The following is a 21,254-nucleotide window of genomic DNA, read 5'->3' as shown; positions in this document are numbered from 1 at the left end:
CCTGGCCCTTTTTATGCCCGAAACGCTTTGCGTAATAGTGGCTTTAGGCATTGTATGTACTAGTTCTACCAATAAGTCAACCAATCTTTGTAAAAATTTATTGTATGTATGTACCTTACCTAAATAAAATATTATTATTATTATTATTATTGGAGAGGGGCTCAACGTCACACATTTAGGGGATGCGGCTCCAACACTTAGCCTCGATGTCACGTGCACACACCTACGCGAGCCGCTGTGACTCCCCACTCTCTCCTTAGGTGATATGATCTACTTAATCCCTCTTTGACTTATTAGTATTACCTTCTACCCTGTCCACAGCAGTGGTTCTTGGTTCTTTCTCTCTCTTTCTCCTTCTGTACTATTTCATGGGAAGCCTCACTAGGACAAGGTCAAATACCAGCAAATTTTAATACATTTACTGGACAGAGCACATACACAATACAAATACACATATAATAATAATGAATCCTATACTCTATACTATTACAATCAGGTAGCTCTCCAATACCATCAGAACTCTATCATCAGCTTATCAAGTGGTATCCTATCTCCTGGTTCACCACCTGATACTATCAACCTCCTCAAGTTGATCAAGTCTACATACACTGTTGCACCATCAGCAAGAGAATATATATATGTATCTATAAATGTGTACAAAGAAAATCAGCATTTGAATGCAATAACATATATCAGTATAAATGTTCATTGATACACAACAATGATCAATCGATCACTCTATCAGTCCTAGAACGCATACATCTGTAGGTAATCCAGCCTACGACTGTAACTCTAAACTTCAGTGTAAAACACTCCTTGACATAAGAATGCCAACAATCACTCACCTCTCACTGCGTCTTGCACGCTAATGACAACTAAACACTATCAACTCCCTACAAGTAATCCACCAGAACTTCTCTTCCACCTCTGGAAGTTCACTACCCTGATATCTTCAGGTTCTTGTGGGCTTAACTACCAGGATCTTCTGCAGCTCCTCCAGGCTGCTACCATGAAGTTTTCCTTGAGCAACTATGGTGCTCTACTACTTCTGCTAGGTTCCTCCACAGCTCTCTTGGCTGCTACACCATGAAGTTTCCTCGAGCAACTATGGTGCTTCACCACCTCTACAGAAGTACGTGACACTCCTCTTCACTGCTTCTCCTCACAGCTCGAGGTCCTCGCCTCCACTTCCTTGGAGTCTCATCAACTACTTCATCTGTGCTGGCATCGAAGTTCTCAGCAACTTCTTCCCCAAAGACAAACCTGCAACCCATCGACACTCCAATAAAATTGTTTCCCCTTTAACACATAAACGCAAATAATCACACAATATGTTTGCCTCAAACCTCTATCTGTCCTCTACATACAGCGAGAGTGGACTCCCCCGTTTTGGGCGGGTCCATACTCCACCTCGCCCGTCGGGCCTCCTCACTCAGGGAGGGTCCTTCACCGTCAGGAGCCGGGCTCCCTCAGTTGCCCGCCAGCGCTCAGAGGGGGACGGACGTCGCTCCGTGTTCCTTCCTCTCCACTCTCTTATTTCAGGCTTTCTGCCTTAGTAAAACATGTCTAACTTATCAATAAACATTGCTACTGTCGCTGGGCACACGACCAACTACAAGCAATCACTATGAACTGGCTTATATCGTGCTTACCACAGATTGTCTAGTCGAGGGCGCTCTCCCTCTGAGGCCGTCTGGTCAGGGCGCTCCACACAGCCCACGAAAATGCCTCTGAGCAGCTTATTAAACTCTCCTCGCCGTCCAAGACTTGAGACCACAACGTTCTCAGCTCAGTTCCACAGCTGGCACGTCTGCACACTTCTTTTCTCTTCGAGATATATCACTAGGGGTTCCCTTCTGACGGGAGCTCAACGGAGCGCGGCTTTCCCCTGCGATGTCTGGCACTAAAGTGAGGTCAAAGCCCCTCCAGAAGCGAGCCTCACGCCACCAGCAAAATGTCCACATCTCCTAGCCAGTCATTTATCTATTTCCTTACTTACTGCCCATAATCTTAAACTGTCCATTGCATCCACCATGCTATTTTTCATATGGGTTATCACCTCAATATTTGCTAGACCTTCTAATCAGGTCAGGCTTCCTGAATAACTCTCAAGGAGGGAGACTCGTTTCTCCTGTAGGCTGAGATCATAACAGTAGGGAGCACCAACAACAAGTGGGTGTGGGGCTCACAAAAAACAGGTGGGTGTGGGTGGCACCAGCAACAGGTGGGTGTTGGGGCAACAGCAACAGGTGGGTGTGGATGCACCAGCACCAGGTGGGTTTGGGGGGGCACCAGCAACAGGTGGGTGTGGTGGGCACCAGCAACTGGTGGGTGTGGGAGGCACCAGCAACAGGTGGGTGTGTGTGGCACTAGCAACAGGTGGGTGTGGGGGCACCAGCAACAGATGGATATTGGGGCACTAGAAACACCTGGGTGTTGGGGCACCAACAAAAGGTGGGTGTGGGGGGCACCTGCTACAGCTGGGTGTCTATAGGCATTAGCACCAGGTGGGTGAGGGGGACCAGAAACAGGTGGGTGTAAATGCACTAGCAACAGGTTGGTGTGAGGGGCACCAGCAACAGGTGGGTGTGGGGGGCACCAGCAACAGGTGGGTGTGTGGGCAACAGCAACAGTTGGGTGCGGTGGCACCAGCAACAGGTGGGTGTGGGGGGCACCAGCAACAGGTGGATGTGGGGGCCACAGCAACAGGTAGGTGTGGAGGCACTAGCACCAGGTGGGTGTGGGGGCACCAGAAACAGGTGGGTGTGGAGGCACTAGCAACAGGCGGGTGTGGGGGGCACCAGTAACAGGTGGTTGTGGGGGGCACCAGCAACAGATGGGTGTGGGGGCACTAGCAACAGTTGGGTGTGAGGGCAGAATCAACAGTTGGGTGTGGGGGGCACCAGCAACAGGTGGGTGTGGGTAACACCAGCAACAGGGGGATGTGGAGGCACAAGCACCAGGTGGGTGTATTATATTAACAAAGTACATAGGGATTAAACATAGTCATATTGTAAGTCACCCACACCTTCATAATACTTCCTTACTAGGACCCTCCTCCGTGCCCACAGGTCCGTTGTGGGGTCTTCCTCCTCCTCCCCCTGGGATGAAGATGATGACTCATCATCACCCAGAGAGTGAATGGGGTGTAGTGGCTGTTCTTCCTCAGGTATGGGACTACTGACGTCATAGGGTTCACTCTCACTGGTCGGGTGTGGTCCTTCCTCACCTTGAAGGCCAATGACGTCACCACCTTCACTCTCAGTGGACATTCCTTGGGCTGAGGCGTTTGAGTGGGAATCCGGTAGTATGTCTGGGTGACCGTATGCTAGGCTAGTGTATTAATCTAGGTAAATGCGCTTATCATCAAATGCGCTTAAACCCCTCTTAGTATTGAAGTGGTTGACATCTGTCCCCCTACGTTGGAGAAATTGCCGATCTGGAGAGCGTGCAGAGATCCTATACTGCTAGAATTCACTCAGTAAAACACCTAAACTATTGGGACCGACTAAAGAGCCTAAATCTGTACTCCCTTGAGCACAGGCGGGAGAGATATATAATAATTTACACGTGGAAAATGTTAGAGGGGCTGGTCCCAAACCTGCACACAGAAATAACATCACATGAGACCAGAAGACATGGCAGGATGTGCAGAATACCCCCATTGAAAAGCGGAAGTGCAACAGGTACTCTGAGAGAGAACTTTATCAACATCAGAGGACCGAGACTGTTCAACACGCTTCCGCTACACATAAGGGGCATAACTGGCCGACCCCTCACAGTGTTCAAGAGAGAACTGGATAAGCACCTCCAAAGGATACCTGATCAACCAAGCTGTGACTCATACGTCAGGCTGCGAGCAGCCGCGTCCAACAGCCAGGTTGATCAGTCCAGCAACCAGGAGGCCTGGTCGACGACCTGGCCGTGGGGACGCTAACCCCCGGAAGCTCCTCAAGGTAACCTACGTTCCTAATTTGAGAATAATGGAAAGTATTTACTACACCATTACTGTGTAGGGTCTCTTTAAAGTGGTTATGTGTTAAAGATCTTTGCACAGCGTGGTGAATACCCTTAGCGGTGATGGAATTTGAATTATCTTGCAAAAGCACACTATACATTTTGGGCTTGAGTGCCACAACTTCAAGAATGTGTCTGTCTGAAACCTCTGACTTTAAAAGCCCTAAAACACCCTTTTTAGAAGGATCATACAAGGGGTGAGTTACAGGAAAGTTACTGGTATCCATCCATGATCTAAGGGGTTCTTTCCCCATCTCGTTAAAGACATCTTCAGCAAGTAAGCTAAAAATGAAACTGTCTGCATCACTATACAGCAGTTGTACCCTATCTATATAGTGCTCCTTAAGTACCCGGTACCAAAAATGGTACAAACTGTATTTTGCTAGCTCAAGAATCTGGAACCCAATGTAATTAGGATGAGTAATTTTAATGAATGGTCTGGAACTGACGGACAATAATTTATTGTCACCTAAATGCACCATACATTTAAAGCGAGGATTCTTCACCTCACGTAAAAAGACCCTAGCTGAAGTCACTAGTTTGGTGTCGATGGCATAACGGGCTGGGTTCAGTAGTGTTTTACCGAAAACACTATTTGTTAAGAACTTAAAAAGTGTTTTCCTATCGTTACTGGTGGAGGCATTTCTATTGTTAACGTTTGTGTTAACAAATTCTGCCATAAAATCTGACTGGCGGAACTCATAAATTGCATGTATAGTCTGTACTTCAAGATCTACCTCAATAAATAGCTGTAAAAGGTGTAGAGATATGAAATAATGTTGTTTGGGGAGATGATCACCAACCATTTTAATATATTTTTTAGGGAGATTTGTAATGTTATTTGTTTCCAGAAGTCCCCTACTAAATGGTGAGATATCCGTCATACTTATTCCCCTATGGTGTAAACAAACGGGTAGATCGTCTGTTAGTCTAGCTATTTCAGTTCTTATGTGTTTGGTGTCAATTAAGAGCCAGTACCCTTTGTTAGAAGAGAATGACTGTTCTGTCATTATCTTCCCTTCACTAATGAAGGAGTTCATCTCATCAGATGATAGTCTCCTTAGTCCCCCATAGGGCAATTTCTTAGTCAAACAACTCCCATAAAGTGAGTTGAAATCTAAATACAGTAAAAATGAAGATCTATCCTCCTGGGGGTTAAAAGATGGGTTGACATAGCGGTTGTTAGCTCTGGCGTAACTCCTAACTGCAGTTGTAAAAACCCCTTGTATGTTTTGTGACAGGAGATTGTGTAACGTCACATCTGCACTTAACTCCAACGATATTTTGCTGCTTTTCAAGAAGCAGTCGTAGGAATAGCCCGGGAGACTGCAGTAATGGGTCATTTCTAATGAATAGATATAATTTAGAATTACCCGATGGTGGGTAAAAATGTCAGCCTATAAACCAACGTCACACTTCAAATAAACAAGGAGGTAGTCTTTTAATGTCCTACACCCTGTTGACTCCCATACTAATTTAGAATGTCTATATTCATCCAAAGTTATACCTGATTTGTTTAGGGAGCTGTAAAACATTTCAATAGGGGGGAGTGTTGCATCATTAAAGCAGCTGATTTTTGTGGTATATTCATAAGGGAAAAACTGCTTACCCTTTAAGAGTTGGTGGTGACTCTCTTTAGGCAAACCTTCTATCATTGAGTGAGTGAATGTTAAGGGGCTGCTTGAATCTATGTGGGTATTTGCTAGGGATGAAAGACTACCTGTAATAAAAGCCAGTGAATCGAGAAATTTAAGCTTCCCTATTTCCATCTTAAGATATTTCGTTCCCTGTCTCATGAGGATATTGCTCTTAATATTTGAACCCATGGCAAACTCCCTCAAAATTAAGCCCATGTCATAAGATATATTGTGAGCATTAGGACTAAACTCTCTAGAGCATTCTTGTGGCGGAGGTTGCAGTAATTACATAGAGCTCCAATATAATTGAGCTTTTCCCTAAGGTGATGATGATGTTGAACCATGAAATTGGTGAGGGTAAATACCTCCTCACAAAACTAACAGTGAGTCTGTCTCGTAAAATGAACCATATCCTCAAGAGACATGTCTATTTCATAATGGGGAAGTGTGGATCTGATAATTTCCCATTTGGTAGCAACTCGCCACATGAAATGTGTGACACTGTCCCTCCCCCCAAAATTAGTAAATTTATCAATGACAGTGTGGTTCCTATCAACAATTATATAGCTGTATGCTATAAGCCTATGTATGGCTGTAACAGAACCTAGACAATCCTCAGTGCTTAGGAAGCACTCAAAATCAAAATATCCCACATGAAAAGGGGGGTAACCTTTCCCTGTATTTTTAAAATGAAATGTGTCCCCCTCCTGAGGATAAATAATTTTCTGTGTGATGTCACAGGAGGATGTGTGGTTTGTTAGCTCTGTGGAATTTTGATATTCTGAAAGACAGTTTCTACAGAAGACTGTCTTTCGTCTGTGTCTGCGAGTAAAGTTCCGTAGGAACTTGTCAAACTCCTTAATAAGGGCCACATGAGACTCTCCCAAGAGCAATAATGGAACTATGACCGAGTACTGTCTGCTGCCACGACGGCAAAGAGAGACGTGATAGACACCGTCTGTATGTTTGTGTAATGAATACAAAAAAATGGATAGTTTATTTCTATTCTCCAATTTAGAGATATCCTCCCACGAGAGAGGGAAGGATAAATGGTCGTATTTGACCATTTTCCTAACCCTAAAGTGAGACTCTACAAGTCTCCCTATACGTCTCCATTTCCACCCTTGGTGTGATGCCAGAAAAGCAGAAATGCATTGAATAATGCATGTTCTATTGTTACCAGCAGGGTTTGGGTTGAAGACCTCATTTCGTCCCCTTAGAAAGGGGGGATAAGGGACATAATCCCCCAAACCGGACCTTACACTGGCATTACAGATGACGATTTTCAGGAAATCGACATTATAGAGTATGAAACCACTCCCTTCTGTTTCTCAAAGGAGATCCTCCAGTCGTGTAATGATATAACCCACCCAGCTATCAATAAGATTACCCACCTCCTCAAGAGTTACCAGTCTAGCAGGTGTCGTTATGAAGTGTTCCATAAAGTCATCATCTTCTGTGAGTCGGTGTTTTAAAAGTGTTACGTTCACCTCGAGAAGGATTTTTAATGATGAAGTAAAATTACCATGCCCCCCCAAGAGAATTCATGTAATTCTCTATTTCAGATATGTAATAGTCCCTAAAGTTGCTTAGGAGTCCTATAGGGTCTGTGGCGAAGGCTGTGGGAAGGAATATTCCATCCTAGTAAAGAGATCCCCCAGGGCCCCTACCCTATTAATTAAGTGGGGAGTGTCTATAACATCCTCCTCATCTGAGGAATTTTCATCACTAATTAGGCCATTATCTCGATTGTTGTCAAGAGGTCTAAGACCACTAGGACCTGCCTGAGAGATGTCACCACCATCACCACCACCATCATCATCATCATCATCATCACTCATCACTTCCTCGCCCCCCCTCCCCTCCATTTGCATTGGACTGACTAACCCCACCACCACTTAAGGGGTTATTGTCACGCTGTGCTTTGTCATGTTCCTCTCCTACCTGACCCTGTGATGTTTTTACCTGCCGCTGAATCGTTCCTGGAAAATAATAATAATAATAATAATAATAATAATAATAATAATAATAATAATAATAATAATAATAATAATAATAATAATAATAATAATAATAATAATAATAAAAGGCAACACCCTCCCCTATGACATAACCTCTCAAAAAAAGCTTCTTAAGAGAAATAAAGGTGGAGTGGGGTTTATTCACTCACCTTGGGAGCATGTTTGTAGATGTTCAGAGGCCAAGTCCACACAGAGAGAGGTCTCACAACTATCGCAAGCGAATGTGGGGTGAGGTCTCAGAGTGGTATTACCACACACGAGACATATGAACCCATCCTATCTGGTAGGAAGGGAAGACGAGTGATGTTTACCTCCTACCAATGAAATAGTGTATAAATATATACACTCACTCTCCCACTCTCATGATGATAGGGGAAACCATCTAAATATTTCTCATTTTGAAATAAATATCCATAAATAAATAAATAAATAAATAAATAAATAAAGGCCATACCTCCAGCACAGCTTCTCCCGAGTTCACCACTAGACTGCACACAAACAGTTTCTCCACAGAAGAGACAATTATAAGTCGCATGTATGAAGAGATGTGAAGAGAATATATATATATATGAAGAGAACTGGTCGCTATATATATATATATATATATATATATATATATATATATATATATATATATATATATATATATATATATATATATATATGTTTCATTGAATATGACCGCATATTCTGTATTTATTATTTTCTGGTTTAGGGCTTCTATCCCTCTAACTATTTTCTTAGCATCAGGGCTTAATTGAAATAGGAGTTCTCCAAAACTCATTTTCGTACTTTTAAGGTGAAGAAAAGAAGTGATTTACTATAGAGTGTATTACACTTATTTGTATAATTTGCACGACGTTTCGAACCTCCATGGTTCATTCTCAAGTGAACAGATCTTACAATACTAGTTGATTTTATACCCGCATTAGGTCAGGTGATAATACAATGAAGGTGAAAACATGGGGGGATACATAAGGGATAAATGTGAGGTGAAACATAGAGGCTACAGAAGGCTTATTGGCCCATACGAGGCATCTCCTGTCCAAACACAAAGATTAATCCAGTGTAATTGGCCTGTTATGTTGGACATTGTCTTCTATGTTGGCATCGATATGTTCTTGTCTTGTCCTTACTCTCATGGTGGGTAGAGTAAATAGTTCCGTGATTTGGGTGTTCATGGTAGGTCGCTCTATTCTTATGTGAATTGCCTCAAGAATTTGTAATCTTCTTGAATCTTGGGTTTTGTCTATTATGCAAGTATTCTTGTTCAACATTTCTCTTGTTAGAGTAATGTCATGGGCTTGTCTCATGTGATTCCTAGGGGCACCAGATTGAAGATGGCATGTCAAACGCCTCGTCAGCTTGGTCGACGTCATACCTATGTACTTACATTGAAGGTTACATCCTTCGTGGGGGCAAGTGTACATGTATACAACGCTTGACTGCTGTAGAGGGTTCTCCGTCGGCTTCGGGCTGTTTTTGATAAGGAGTTCGGAAGTCTTCTTGGTTTTGTAGAATATTATCAGGTTTATGTTTTGGTTAGGAGTAGTGCTTTTTTGATCGAAGATAGAGTCTTCAGTAGCAGACAAAAACCAACTGTATACTGCCGTTATGTAGATGACATATTCGTAATAGTAAAAGACTCAGATGAACTAATTGACCTAAAAAGACACCTAAAGAGAGAGTCAGTACTCCGATTTACACATGAAAATAGTGAAAATAACAGTCTGCCATTCTTGGATGTACTAATAACAAAAACAGGAACCTCTTTAAGCACCAACGTATATACCAAGCCCACCAACATAGGATTATGCCTGAACGGTAGAAGCGAGTGCCCCCAAAGATACAAAGCCAGTGTTCTCAATGCTTATATTCGTCGAGCGCTTACCCACTGCTCTGAATGGAGCAGCGTGAGTAGAGAATTTGAAAGAGTAACTCAGGTATTGGTGAACAACGGATATAGCAACGCGGAAATAAACGCTGCTATAAGAAGACACTTGGACCGTTGGTATAATTCAGAACCTAGAACAGAAACCACAACACCCCCAATAAAATTATATTACAAATCAACCATGCACAGTGAACATATAAAAGAGGAAAGAATAATGAAAGAAATAATCCGTAAAGGAGTAAAAAGCACTACTCCTAACCAAAACATAAACCTGATAATATTCTACAAAACCAAGAAGACTTCCGAACTCCTTATCAAAAACAGCCCGAAGCCGACGGAGAACCCTCTACAGCAGTCAAGCGTTGTATACATGTACACTTGCCCCCACGAAGGATGTAACCTTCAATGTAAGTACATAGGTATGACGTCGACCAAGCTGACGAGGCGTTTGACATGCCATCTTCAATCTGGTGCCCCTAGGAATCACATGAGACAAGCCCATGACATTACTCTAACAAGAGAAATGTTGAACAAGAATACTTGCATAATAGACAAAACCCAAGATTCAAGAAGATTACAAATTCTTGAGGCAATTCACATAAGAATAGAGCGACCTACCATGAACACCCAAATCACGGAACTATTTACTCTACCCACCATGAGAGTAAGGACAAGACAAGAACATATCGATGCCAACATAGAAGACAATGTCCAACATAACAGGCCAATTACACTGGATTAATCTTTGTGTTTGGATAGGAGATGCCTCGTATGGGCCAATAAGCCTTCTGCAGCCTCTATGTTTCACCTCACATTTATCCCTTATGTATCCCCCCATGTTTTCACCTTCATTGTATTATCACCTGACCTAATGCGGGTATAAAATCAACTAGTATTGTAAGATCTGTTCACTTGAGAATGAACCATGGAGGTTCGAAACGTCGTGCAAATTATACAAATAAGTGTAATACACTCTATAGTAAATCACTTCTTTTCTTCACCTTAAAAGTACGAAAATGAGTTTTGGAGAACTCCTATTTCAATTAAGCCCTGATGCTAAGAAAATAGTTAGAGGGATAGAAGCCCTAAACCAGAAAATAATAAATACAGAATATGCGGTCATATTCAATGAAACATGTTTGAAAGAAAACCTGCTGCCAGTATACACCAATATATATATATATATATATATATATATATATATATATATATATATATATATATATATATATATATATATATATATATATATATATATATATATATATATATATATATATATATATGTCGTACCTAGTAGCCAGAACGCACTTCTCAGCCTACTATGCAAGGCCCGATTTGCCTAATATGCCAAGTTTTCATGAATTAATGTTTTTTCGACTACCTAACCTAACCTAACCTAGCTTTTTCTTCTACGTAACCTAACCTAACCTATAAAGATAGGTTAGGTTAGGTTAGGTAGGGTTGGTTAGGATCGGTCATATATCTACGTTAATTTTAACTCCAATAAAAAAAAATTGACCTCATACATAATGAAATGGGTAGCTTTATCATTTCATAAGAAAAAAATTAGAGAAAATATATTATTTCAGGAAAACTTGGCTTATTAGGCAAATTGGGCCTTGCATAGTAGGCTGAGAAGTGCGTTCTGGCTACTAGGTACGACATATATATATATATATATATATATATATATATATATATATATATATATATATATATATATATATATATATATATATATATATATATATATATATATATATATATTTATTTATTTATTTATTTATTTATTCTAGGTAAAGCATGATGTCGCAAGCTGGCGATATTTGTAGAATTTGTGGATGGGGCTCATCACATCTCTTCATACATACGACTTATAATTGTCTCTTCTGTGGAGAAACTGTTTGTGTGCAGTCTAGTGGTGAACTCAGGAGAAGCTGTGCTGGAGGTATGGCCTTTTTTTATTTATTTATTTATTTATTTATTTATTTATTTATGGATATTTATTTCAAAATGAGAAATATTTAGATGGTTTCCCCTATCTTCATGAGAGTGGGAGAGTGAGTGTATATATTTATACACTATTTCCTTGGTAGGAGGTAAACATCACTCGTCTTCCCTTCCTACCAGATAGGATGGGTTCATATGTCTCGTGTGTGGTAATACCACTCTGAGACCTCACCCCACATTCGCTTGCGATAGTTGTGAGACCTCTCTCTGTGTGGACTTGGCCTCTGAATATCTACAAACATGCTCCCAAGGTGAGTGAATAAACCCCACTCCACCTTTATTTCTCTTAAGAAGCTTTTTTTGAGAGGTTATGTCATAGGGGAGGGTGTTGCCTTTTATTATTATTATTATTATTATTATTATTATTATTATTATTATTATTTTCCAGGAACGATTCAGCGGCAGGTAAAAACATCACAGGGTCAGGTAGGAGAGGAACATGACAAAGCACAGCGTGACAATAACCCCTTAAGTGGTGGTGGGGTTAGTCAGTCCAATGCAAATGGAGGGGAGGGGGGGCGAGGAAGTGATGAGTGATGATGATGATGATGATGATGGTGGTGGTGATGGTGGTGACATCTCTCAGGCAGGTCCTAGTGGTCTTAGACCTCTTGACAACAATCGAGATAATGGCCTAATTAGTGATGAAAATTCCTCAGATGAGGAGGATGTTATAGACACTCCCCACTTAATTAATAGGGTAGGGGCCCTGGGGGATCTCTTTTCTAGGATGGAATATTCCTTCCCACAGCCTTCGCCACAGACCCTATAGGACTCCTAAGCAACTTTAGGGACTATTACATATCTGAAATAGAGAATTACATGAATTCTCTTGGGGGGGCATGGTAATTTTACTTCATCATTAAAAATCCTTCTCGAGGTGAACGTAACACTTTTAAAACACCGACTCACAGAAGATGATGACTTTATGGAACACTTCATAACGACACCTGCTAGACTGGTAACTCTTGAGGAGGTGGGTAATCTTATTGATAGCTGGGTGGGTTATATCATTACACGACTGGAGGATCTCCTTTGAGAAACAGAAGGGAGTGGTTTCATACTCTATAATGTCGATTTCCTGAAAATCGTCATCTGTAATGCCAGTGTAAGGTCCGGTTTGGGGGATTATGTCCCTTATCCCCCCTTTCTAAGGGGACGAAATGAGGTCTTCAACCCAAACCCTGCTGGTAACAATAGAACATGCATTATTCAATGCATTTCTGCTTTTCTGGCATCACACCAAGGGTGGAAATGGAGACGTATAGGGAGACTTGTAGAGTCTCACTTTAGGGTTAGGAAAATGGTCAAATGCGACCATTTATCCTTCCCTCTCTCGTGGGAGGATATCTCTAAATTGGAGAATAGAAATAAACTATCCATTTTTTTGTATTCATTACACAAACATACAGACGGTGTCTATCACGTCTCTCTTTGCCGTCGTGGCAGCAGACAGTACTCGGTCATAGTTCCATTATTGCTCTTGGGAGAGTCTCATGTGGCCCTTATTAAGGAGTTTGACAAGTTCCTACGGAACTTTACTCGCAGACACAGACGAAAGACAGTCTTCTGTAGAAACTGTCTTTCAGAATATCAAAATTCCACAGAGCTAACAAACCACACATCCTCCTGTGACATCACACAGAAAATTATTTATCCTCAGGAGGGGGACACATTTCATTTTAAAAATACAGGGAAAGGTTACCCCCTTTTTCATGTGGGATATTTTGATTTTGAGTGCTTCCTAAGCACTGAGGATTGTCTAGGTTCTGTTACAGCCATACATAGGCTTATAGCATACAGCTATATAATTGTTGATAGGAACCACACTGTCATTGATAAATTTACTAATTTTGGGGGGAGGGACAGTGTCACACATTTCATGTGGCGAGTTGCTACCAAATGGGAAATTATCAGATCCACACTTCCCCATTATGAAACAGACATGTCTCTTGAGGATATGGTTCATTTTACGAGACAGACTCACTGTTAGTTTTGTGAGGAGGTATTTACCCTCACCAATTTCATGGTTCAACATCATCATCACCTTAGGGAAAAGCTCAATTATATTGGAGCTCTATGTAATTACTGCAACCTCCGCCACAAGAATGCTCTAGAGAGTTTAGTCCTAATTGCTCACAATATATCTTATGACATGGGCTTAATTTTGAGGGAGTTTGCCATGGGTTCAAATATTAAGAGCAATATCCTCATGAGACAGGGAACGAAATATCTTAAGATGGAAATAAGGAAGCTTAAATTTCTCGATTCACTGGCTTTTATTACAGGTAGTCTTTCATCCCTAGCAAATACCCACATAGATTCAAGCAGCCCCTTAACATTCACTCACTCAATGATAGAAGGTTTGCCTAAAGAGAGTCACCACCTACTCTTAAAGGGTAAGCAGTTTTTCCCTTATGAATATACCACAAATATCAGCTGCTTTAATGATGCAACACTCCCCCCTATTGAAATGTTTTACAGCTCCCTAAACAAATCAGGTATAACTTTGGATGAATATAGACATTCTAAATTAGTATGGGAGTCAACAGGGTGTAGGACATTAAAAGACTACCTCCTTGTTTATTTGAAGTGTGACGTTGGTTTATAGGCTGACATTTTTACCCACCATCGGGTAATTCTAAATTATATCTATTCATTAGAAATGACCCATTACTGCAGTCTCCCGGGCTATTCCTACGACTGCTTCTTGAAAAGCAGCAAAATATCGTTGGAGTTAAGTGCAGATGTGACGTTACACAATCTCCTGTCACAAAACATACAAGGGGTTTTTACAACTGCAGTTAGGAGTTACGCCAGAGCTAACAACCGCTATGTCAACCCATCTTTTAACCCCCAGGAGGATAGATCTTCATTTTTACTGTATTTAGATTTCAACTCACTTTATGGGAGTTGTTTGACTAAGAAATTGCCCTATGGGGGACTAAGGAGACTATCATCTGATGAGATGAACTCCTTCATTAGTGAAGGGAAGATAATGACAGAACAGTCATTCTCTTCTAACAAAGGGTACTGGCTCTTCATTGACACCAAACACATAAGAACTGAAATAGCTAGACTAACAGACGATCTACCCGTTTGTTTACACCATAGGGGAATAAGTATGACGGATATCTCACCATTTAGTAGGGGACTTCTGGAAACAAATAACATTACAAATCTCCCTAAAAAATATATTAAAATGGTTGGTGATCATCTCCCCAAACAACATTATTTCATATCTCTACACCTTTTACAGCTATTTATTGAGGTAGATCTTGAAGTACAGACTATACATGCAATTTATGAGTTCCGCCAGTCAGATTTTATGGCAGAATTTGTTAACACAAACGTTAACAATAGAAATGCCTCCACCAGTAACGATAGGAAAACACTTTTTAAGCTCTTAACAAATAGTGTTTTCGGTAAAACACTACTGAACCCAGCCCGTTATGCCATCGACACCAAACTAGTGACTTCAGCTAGGGTCTTTTTACGTGAGGTGAAGAATCCTCGCTTTAAATGTATGGTGCATTTAGGTGACAATAAATTATTGTCCGTCAGTTCCAGACCATTCATTAAAATTACTCATCCTAATTACATTGGGTTCCAGATTCTTGAGCTAGCAAAATACAGTTTGTACCATTTTTGGTACCGGGTACTTAAGGAGCACTATATAGATAGGGTACAACTGCTGTATAGTGATGCAGACAGTTTCATTTTTAGCTTACTTGCTGAAGATGTCTTTAACGAGATGGGGAAAGAACCCCTTAGATCATGGATGGATACCAGTAACTTTCCTGTAACTCACCCCTTGTATGATCCTTCTAAAAAGGGTGTTTTAGGGCTTTTAAAGTCAGAGGTTTCAGACAGACACATTCTTGAAGTTGTGGCACTCAAGCCCAAAATGTATAGTGTGCTTTTGCAAGATAATTCAAATTCCATCACCGCTAAGGGTATTCACCACGCTGTGCAAAGATCTTTAACACATAACCACTTTAAAGAGACCCTACACAGTAATGGTGTAGTAAATACTTTCCATTATTCTCAAATTAGGAACATAGGTTACCTTGAGGAGCTTCCGGGGGTTAGCGTCCCCACGGCCAGGTCGTCGACCAGGCCTCCTGGTTGCTTGACTGATCAACCAGGCTGTTGGACGCGGCTGCTCGCAGCCTGACGTATGAGTCACAGCCTGGTTGATCAGGTATCCTTTGGAGGTGCTTATCCAGTTCTCTCTTGAACACTGTGAGGGGTCGGCCAGTTATGCCCCTTATGTGTAGCGGAAGCGTGTTGAACAGTCTCGGGCCTCTGATGTTGATAAAGTTCTCTCTCAGAGTACCTGTTGCACTTCCGCTTTTCAACGGGGGTATTCTGCACATCCTGCCATGTCTTCTGGTCTCATGTGATGTTATTTCTGTGTGCAGGTTTGGGACCAGCCCCTCTAACATTTTCCACGTGTAAATTATTATATATCTCTCCCGCCTGTGCTCAAGGGAGTACAGATTTAGGCTCTTTAGTCGGTCCCAATAGTTTAGGTGTTTTACTGAGTGAATTCTAGCAGTATAGGATCTCTGCACGCTCTCCAGATCGGCAATTTCTCCAACGTAGGGGGACAGATGTCAACCACTTCAATACTAAGAGGGGTTTAAGCGCATTTGATGATAAGCGCATTTGATGATAAGCGCATTTACCTAGATAAATACACTAGCCTAGCATATGGTCACCCAGACATACTACCGGATTCCCACCCAAACGCCTCAGCCCAAGCAATGTCCACTGAGAGTGAAGGTGGTGACGTCATTGGCCTTCAAGGTGAGGAAGGACAACACCCGACCAGTGAGAGTGAACCCTATGACGTCAGTAGTCCCATACCTGAGGAAGAACAGCCACTACACCCCATTCACTCTCTGGGTGATGATGAGTCATCATCTTCATCCCAGGGGGAGGAGGAGGAGGAAGACCCCACAACGGACCTGTGGGCACGGAGGAGGGTCCTAGTAAGGAAGTATTATGAAGGTGTGGGTGACTTACAATATGACTATGTTTAATCCCTATGTACTTTGTTAATATAATCTATAAAACATATGGGTTCTTTCTTTTCTCCTTTTTAGGTATATAACCTTAAATAAAACCACTTACAACAACTAGGAGGATGGGCCCCTCCTCTTACGGTACAGTCAAGGGGGGGAGGGAGATAGCAGGAGGGCGTTGTCCCTCTTACGGTTCACCCAAGGCCACCAAGTATGAGGGAGGGTGGTGGGTGGAGGACCACCCCTACCGAGAAGAACCTGTTTTTACACCTGTCCCATAGAGGAATGTGGGGGCGTAACTGGCACTCACCTGTGTGTGTTTATTATACAAATAAATTCATTTTTTACTTAAATATACTGTCATACTTTACTGTATAAATGAACATGATCATAGCAGTACATAATAGATACCTATCTTCACTGTTTTTTCGACTGCTACCACTCACACCTCGGATGACCTAATATGGAGTGGCTCTATGTGGCACTCCGCTTCTTATTTTTATCTGATCTCTATACATAGGTGGCACGACCTGTCACCAAAATAACTACTTATTCATATATGTAAATACCCCCATATATGTGAGGAATTTATGTGCAGTTTTTTTTTTAAATACAGTGCACTACTTTCCAAATAATAAAATATAATTTAATTGAACAAATATTTAACTGAAACTGATGGTATTGAAATCTAAAATATTTAAAATAAATATTCCTTTCACAAGTAAATATTCCCCACACATGTCACTTTACATGATCTGTAACGAGTGACACCTTAACAATTATGTAATCTGCTTCCTGATATATATTCTGCACTCTGGGGATACCTGGCATTGTCAGGCTCTGCCTGTCTTCCATCTGTCCATCTGTCTACCAGTCCATCTACCTATTTCTTTATCTTTCCAACCAACTATCTATTTCTTAATTTTCCAGCCAACTATCTAGCCATCCATCAATTTATCCATCTATATATTCACCTTTGCATCCATCCATTAAAATGTCCATATATCTCTCCATCTATCTATCTATTTATATTTTCAACTAGCTATCAATCTATATATCCCTCTATTTATCCATTTATCCATCCATCTATCTATTCATCTATGTATTCATCTATCTATACATCTATTTGACAATGTGGGATTATATGGCTAAGTACATATTTAATTTTAATTTTAGTAAGCGGACTGTATATTTAAAAATCTTTCAATCCTTCAATCTATCTTTTCCATGTATGGATCCACCTATCTATACATCTATTTGACCATGTGGGATCATATGTGTGATATATGAGAGATATATATATAAATGAGTTATATTATATGAATGAGCGGTCACAGTGTACTGATATTTGAGTATCTGGTCGAAGAAGGGTTAATGAACTCAAAGAAGGGAACTGAAAACAAAATGGTGGCATTCCGAAATGGAAACTATGTGGAGATAAGAAAATTCCTAACAGATATAATATGGGAAACAGAGTTCAGGGGAAAGACGGTTCAAGACATGATGGATTACATCACGCAGAAGTGCAAGGAAGCAGCAGACAAGTTCGTCCCAGTCCAAAAGGTAAAAAAATTAAATGCAGATGAGAAACCCATGGTTTAATCAGAGATGTAAACTAGCAAAGCAACTAAGTAAAAGAGCGTGGAGAAACTCTAGAAGTAACAGAACACTTGAGAACAGAGAAGGATACCAGAATGGCAGGAATGAATATGTCAGGGTGAGAAAAGAGGCAGGAGGGCAATACGAAAACGACATAGCAAGCAAGGCTAAGACTCAACACAAAATACTGCACAGTCACATCAGGAGAAAAACAACAGTGAAGGAACAGGTAATGAAACTGAGGATAGGGGCAGACAGATTAACTATAAACGACAAGGAAGTGTGTGAGGAACTGAATACGAAATTCCAGGAGGTCTTCACATTAGAGCAAGGAGAAGTTCTAGAGCAGGGGTGGGCAACCTCTGGCACGTGTGCCAAACTTGTCACGCCGATGACTTGTCTCTGGCACGCAAGAGCATAGGTTACCTTAAGCACAGATGCAAGCACATGTTACCCTAAGCACAGACAAAAAAAAATTACTTTCCTTGGGGGTATAAGCTTACAAGCCATGACAGTATATGTACGTCCTGGTGGTGAAGAGGTTTAAGCTCTACGAAGCTAAAGAGGTCTCAAGAAAAAGAAATTGATCTTGTTGCCATAATTACCTTCTTTTTTTACGTCATCGATCATGCCGATGTATAATGATTCCCCTCTATTTACTTTGGCTCATATTTTATGTAATAAGCCTTTCTAACCTAAAGGCTGCACCCATAACCATAGTGTACACTGACAATCATATCTGTGAAGGCAAAATACGCCATGCCTGCCCACCTTTAAAAATTAATTTCGTAAACATTGAATTTAAACCCCCACTACATCTCCCCCCCCCTAAACCTCATGTGTTTGAATGCCGCCCGACTTCAGTTTGACGCATATTAATTAAACTCACTTTACTATCTAAATCTAAAGCATCTTCACCTTCGAAAGCTAAAGAAAGATAAGAATTCTTATGCTCTCCCCTTCTCTCCATTGACGGCCGTAATATAACCAGTGAAATTAACAGTCCCCCACCCCCATGAAGTCCCCGTAATGAACACATGTTCAGACGATCTCAGACTCGTAACTCTCTCTCGCAGTCTTGTTTCGTAGTGTTTCTCACAGTTGCTCACTTGCCTCCTCCCCGAGAAGAAGGTGTTTTACTGCACTGAGGTAATTTATTATTTTTTAGTTTAAAAAGTTCTTAAGAGATACCAAAAATGTTCTAAAAAAAAATGGTTGGCACGTGGAAAAAGTTTGTGTCAGAGACTTGGCTGATTTTTGCACGCACTCTCAAAAAGGTTGCCCACCCTTGTTCTAGAGATAAGAAAGGGAATAGTTAACCTGGTACCACTAGAGGAGTTTGGGATTACCAGTGGAGATGTAAGGAAGCTCTTGCTAGAGTTGGATGTGACAAAGTCTATAGGCTCAGACGCAATCTCCCCTTTGATCCTAAGGGAAGGAGCAGAAGCACTGTGCCTACCTCTCTCCATAATGTATAACAAATCACTGGTAACAGGGGAACTGGCAAAAATTTGAAATTCGGCTAATGTAATCGCAATATACAAGAAGGGGGATAGACAGGAGGCACTGAACTACTGGCCAGTGTCCCTAACTTGCATATCATGAAAGCTTATGGAGAAGATTGTGCGAATAAAGCTAGTGGAACATCTGGAGCGAATAAACTTTGTAACACAACATCAACATGGCAACATGGATTCATGTATGGCAAGTCCTGCCTAAGAGGATTAATTGAATTCTACGACCAGGTAACAAAAAATCAGGCAAGAAAGAGAGGGATGGGGAGACTGCATATTTTTGGATTGCCATAAAGCCTTTGATACAGTACCACACAAGAGGCTAATGCCAAACCTGGAGATGCAGGCGGGAGTCAAAGGGAAGGTCTCCATTGGATAAGGGAGTACCTAAGCAACAGAAGACAGCGAGTCACTGTAAGGGGCGAGGTCTCAGATTGGCGAGACGTCACCATTGGAGTCCTGCAGGGTTCACTCCTTGGATCTATACTGTTTCTGTTATATGTAAATGATCTCCCTGAAGGTATAGAATCATTCCTCTCAATGTTTGCTGTTGATGCAAAAATTTTGAGGAGGATTAAGACAGAGGAAGATAATAGGAGGGTACAAGAGGACTTAGACAAACTGAATGAATGGTCCAACAAATGGCTACTAAAGTTGAACCCGAGTAAATGCAAGGTAATAAAGCTAGGCGATGGAAACGGAGGCCAGACACAGGATACAGAATAGGAGAAGTCCTTCATGAAACGGACAGAGAAAAAGATCTAGATGTTGATATCACACCAAACCTGTCTCCTGAAGCCCACATCAAAAGAATAACATCTGCGGCGTGTGTGAGGCTGGCTGGCAAACATTAGAACAGCGTTCAGAAACCTGTGAAAGGAATCATTCACACCCTTGTATACCACATATGTAAGACCAATCCTGGAGTATGCGGCCCCCCTGCAAGGAACCCGTACCTTGTCTAGCAAAAGAAACTGGAAAAAGTTCAGAGGTATGCCACTAGGCTAGTCCCAGATGTAAGAGGCATGAGTTACGAGGAATGGCTGCGTGAAATGCACCTTACAGCACTGGAAGAAAAAAGAGTAAGAGAAGATATGATTACTACCTATAAAATTCTCAAAGGAGTTTACATGTTGAAAAAGATAAACTGTTTAACACTGGCGGTACGCGAACAAGGGGACACAAGTTGAAACTGAGTACTCAAATGAGTCACAGAGACGTTAGAAAGAGCTTTTTCAGTGTCAGAGTAGTTGACAGGTGGAATGCAGTAGGAAGTGATGTGGTGGAGGTTGACTTCATATACAGTTTCAAATGTAGATCTGATACATCTACATTTATCATACATACATCTACTGAGCCGAGTAGGCTCAGGAATCTGTTCACCAGTTGATTGACAGTTGAGAGCCCGGACCAAAGAGTCAGATCTTAACCCCCACAAGCACCACTAGGTGAGTACGGGAAATACACAGTTTATGTTAACATTCTCGCTGTTTCCATTTATTCTATTTATTAATTCATCCATCTATTTA

The 21,254-nt window shown here is 41.3% G+C and overlaps 1 long non-coding RNA gene across 1 annotated transcript in view; it reads right to left on the bottom strand.

Annotated features, from left to right (window-relative positions):
* Positions 1 to 404: 404 nt before the first annotated feature.
* The window catches only part of LOC138357323 (uncharacterized), a 31,097-nt gene continuing 10,247 nt past the window's right edge, over positions 405 to 21,254 (bottom strand). Inside the window, exon 2 of the long non-coding RNA XR_011224920.1 lies at positions 405 to 1,263. This is a non-coding gene — a long non-coding RNA (uncharacterized lncRNA). The remainder of the gene's footprint in view (positions 1,264 to 21,254) is intronic.

Source organism: Procambarus clarkii, chromosome 77, assembly GCF_040958095.1.
Source record: "Procambarus clarkii isolate CNS0578487 chromosome 77, FALCON_Pclarkii_2.0, whole genome shotgun sequence".
Taxonomy (NCBI): domain Eukaryota; kingdom Metazoa; phylum Arthropoda; class Malacostraca; order Decapoda; family Cambaridae; genus Procambarus; species Procambarus clarkii.
This window is presented reverse-complemented; position numbering and strand designations above follow the sequence as displayed.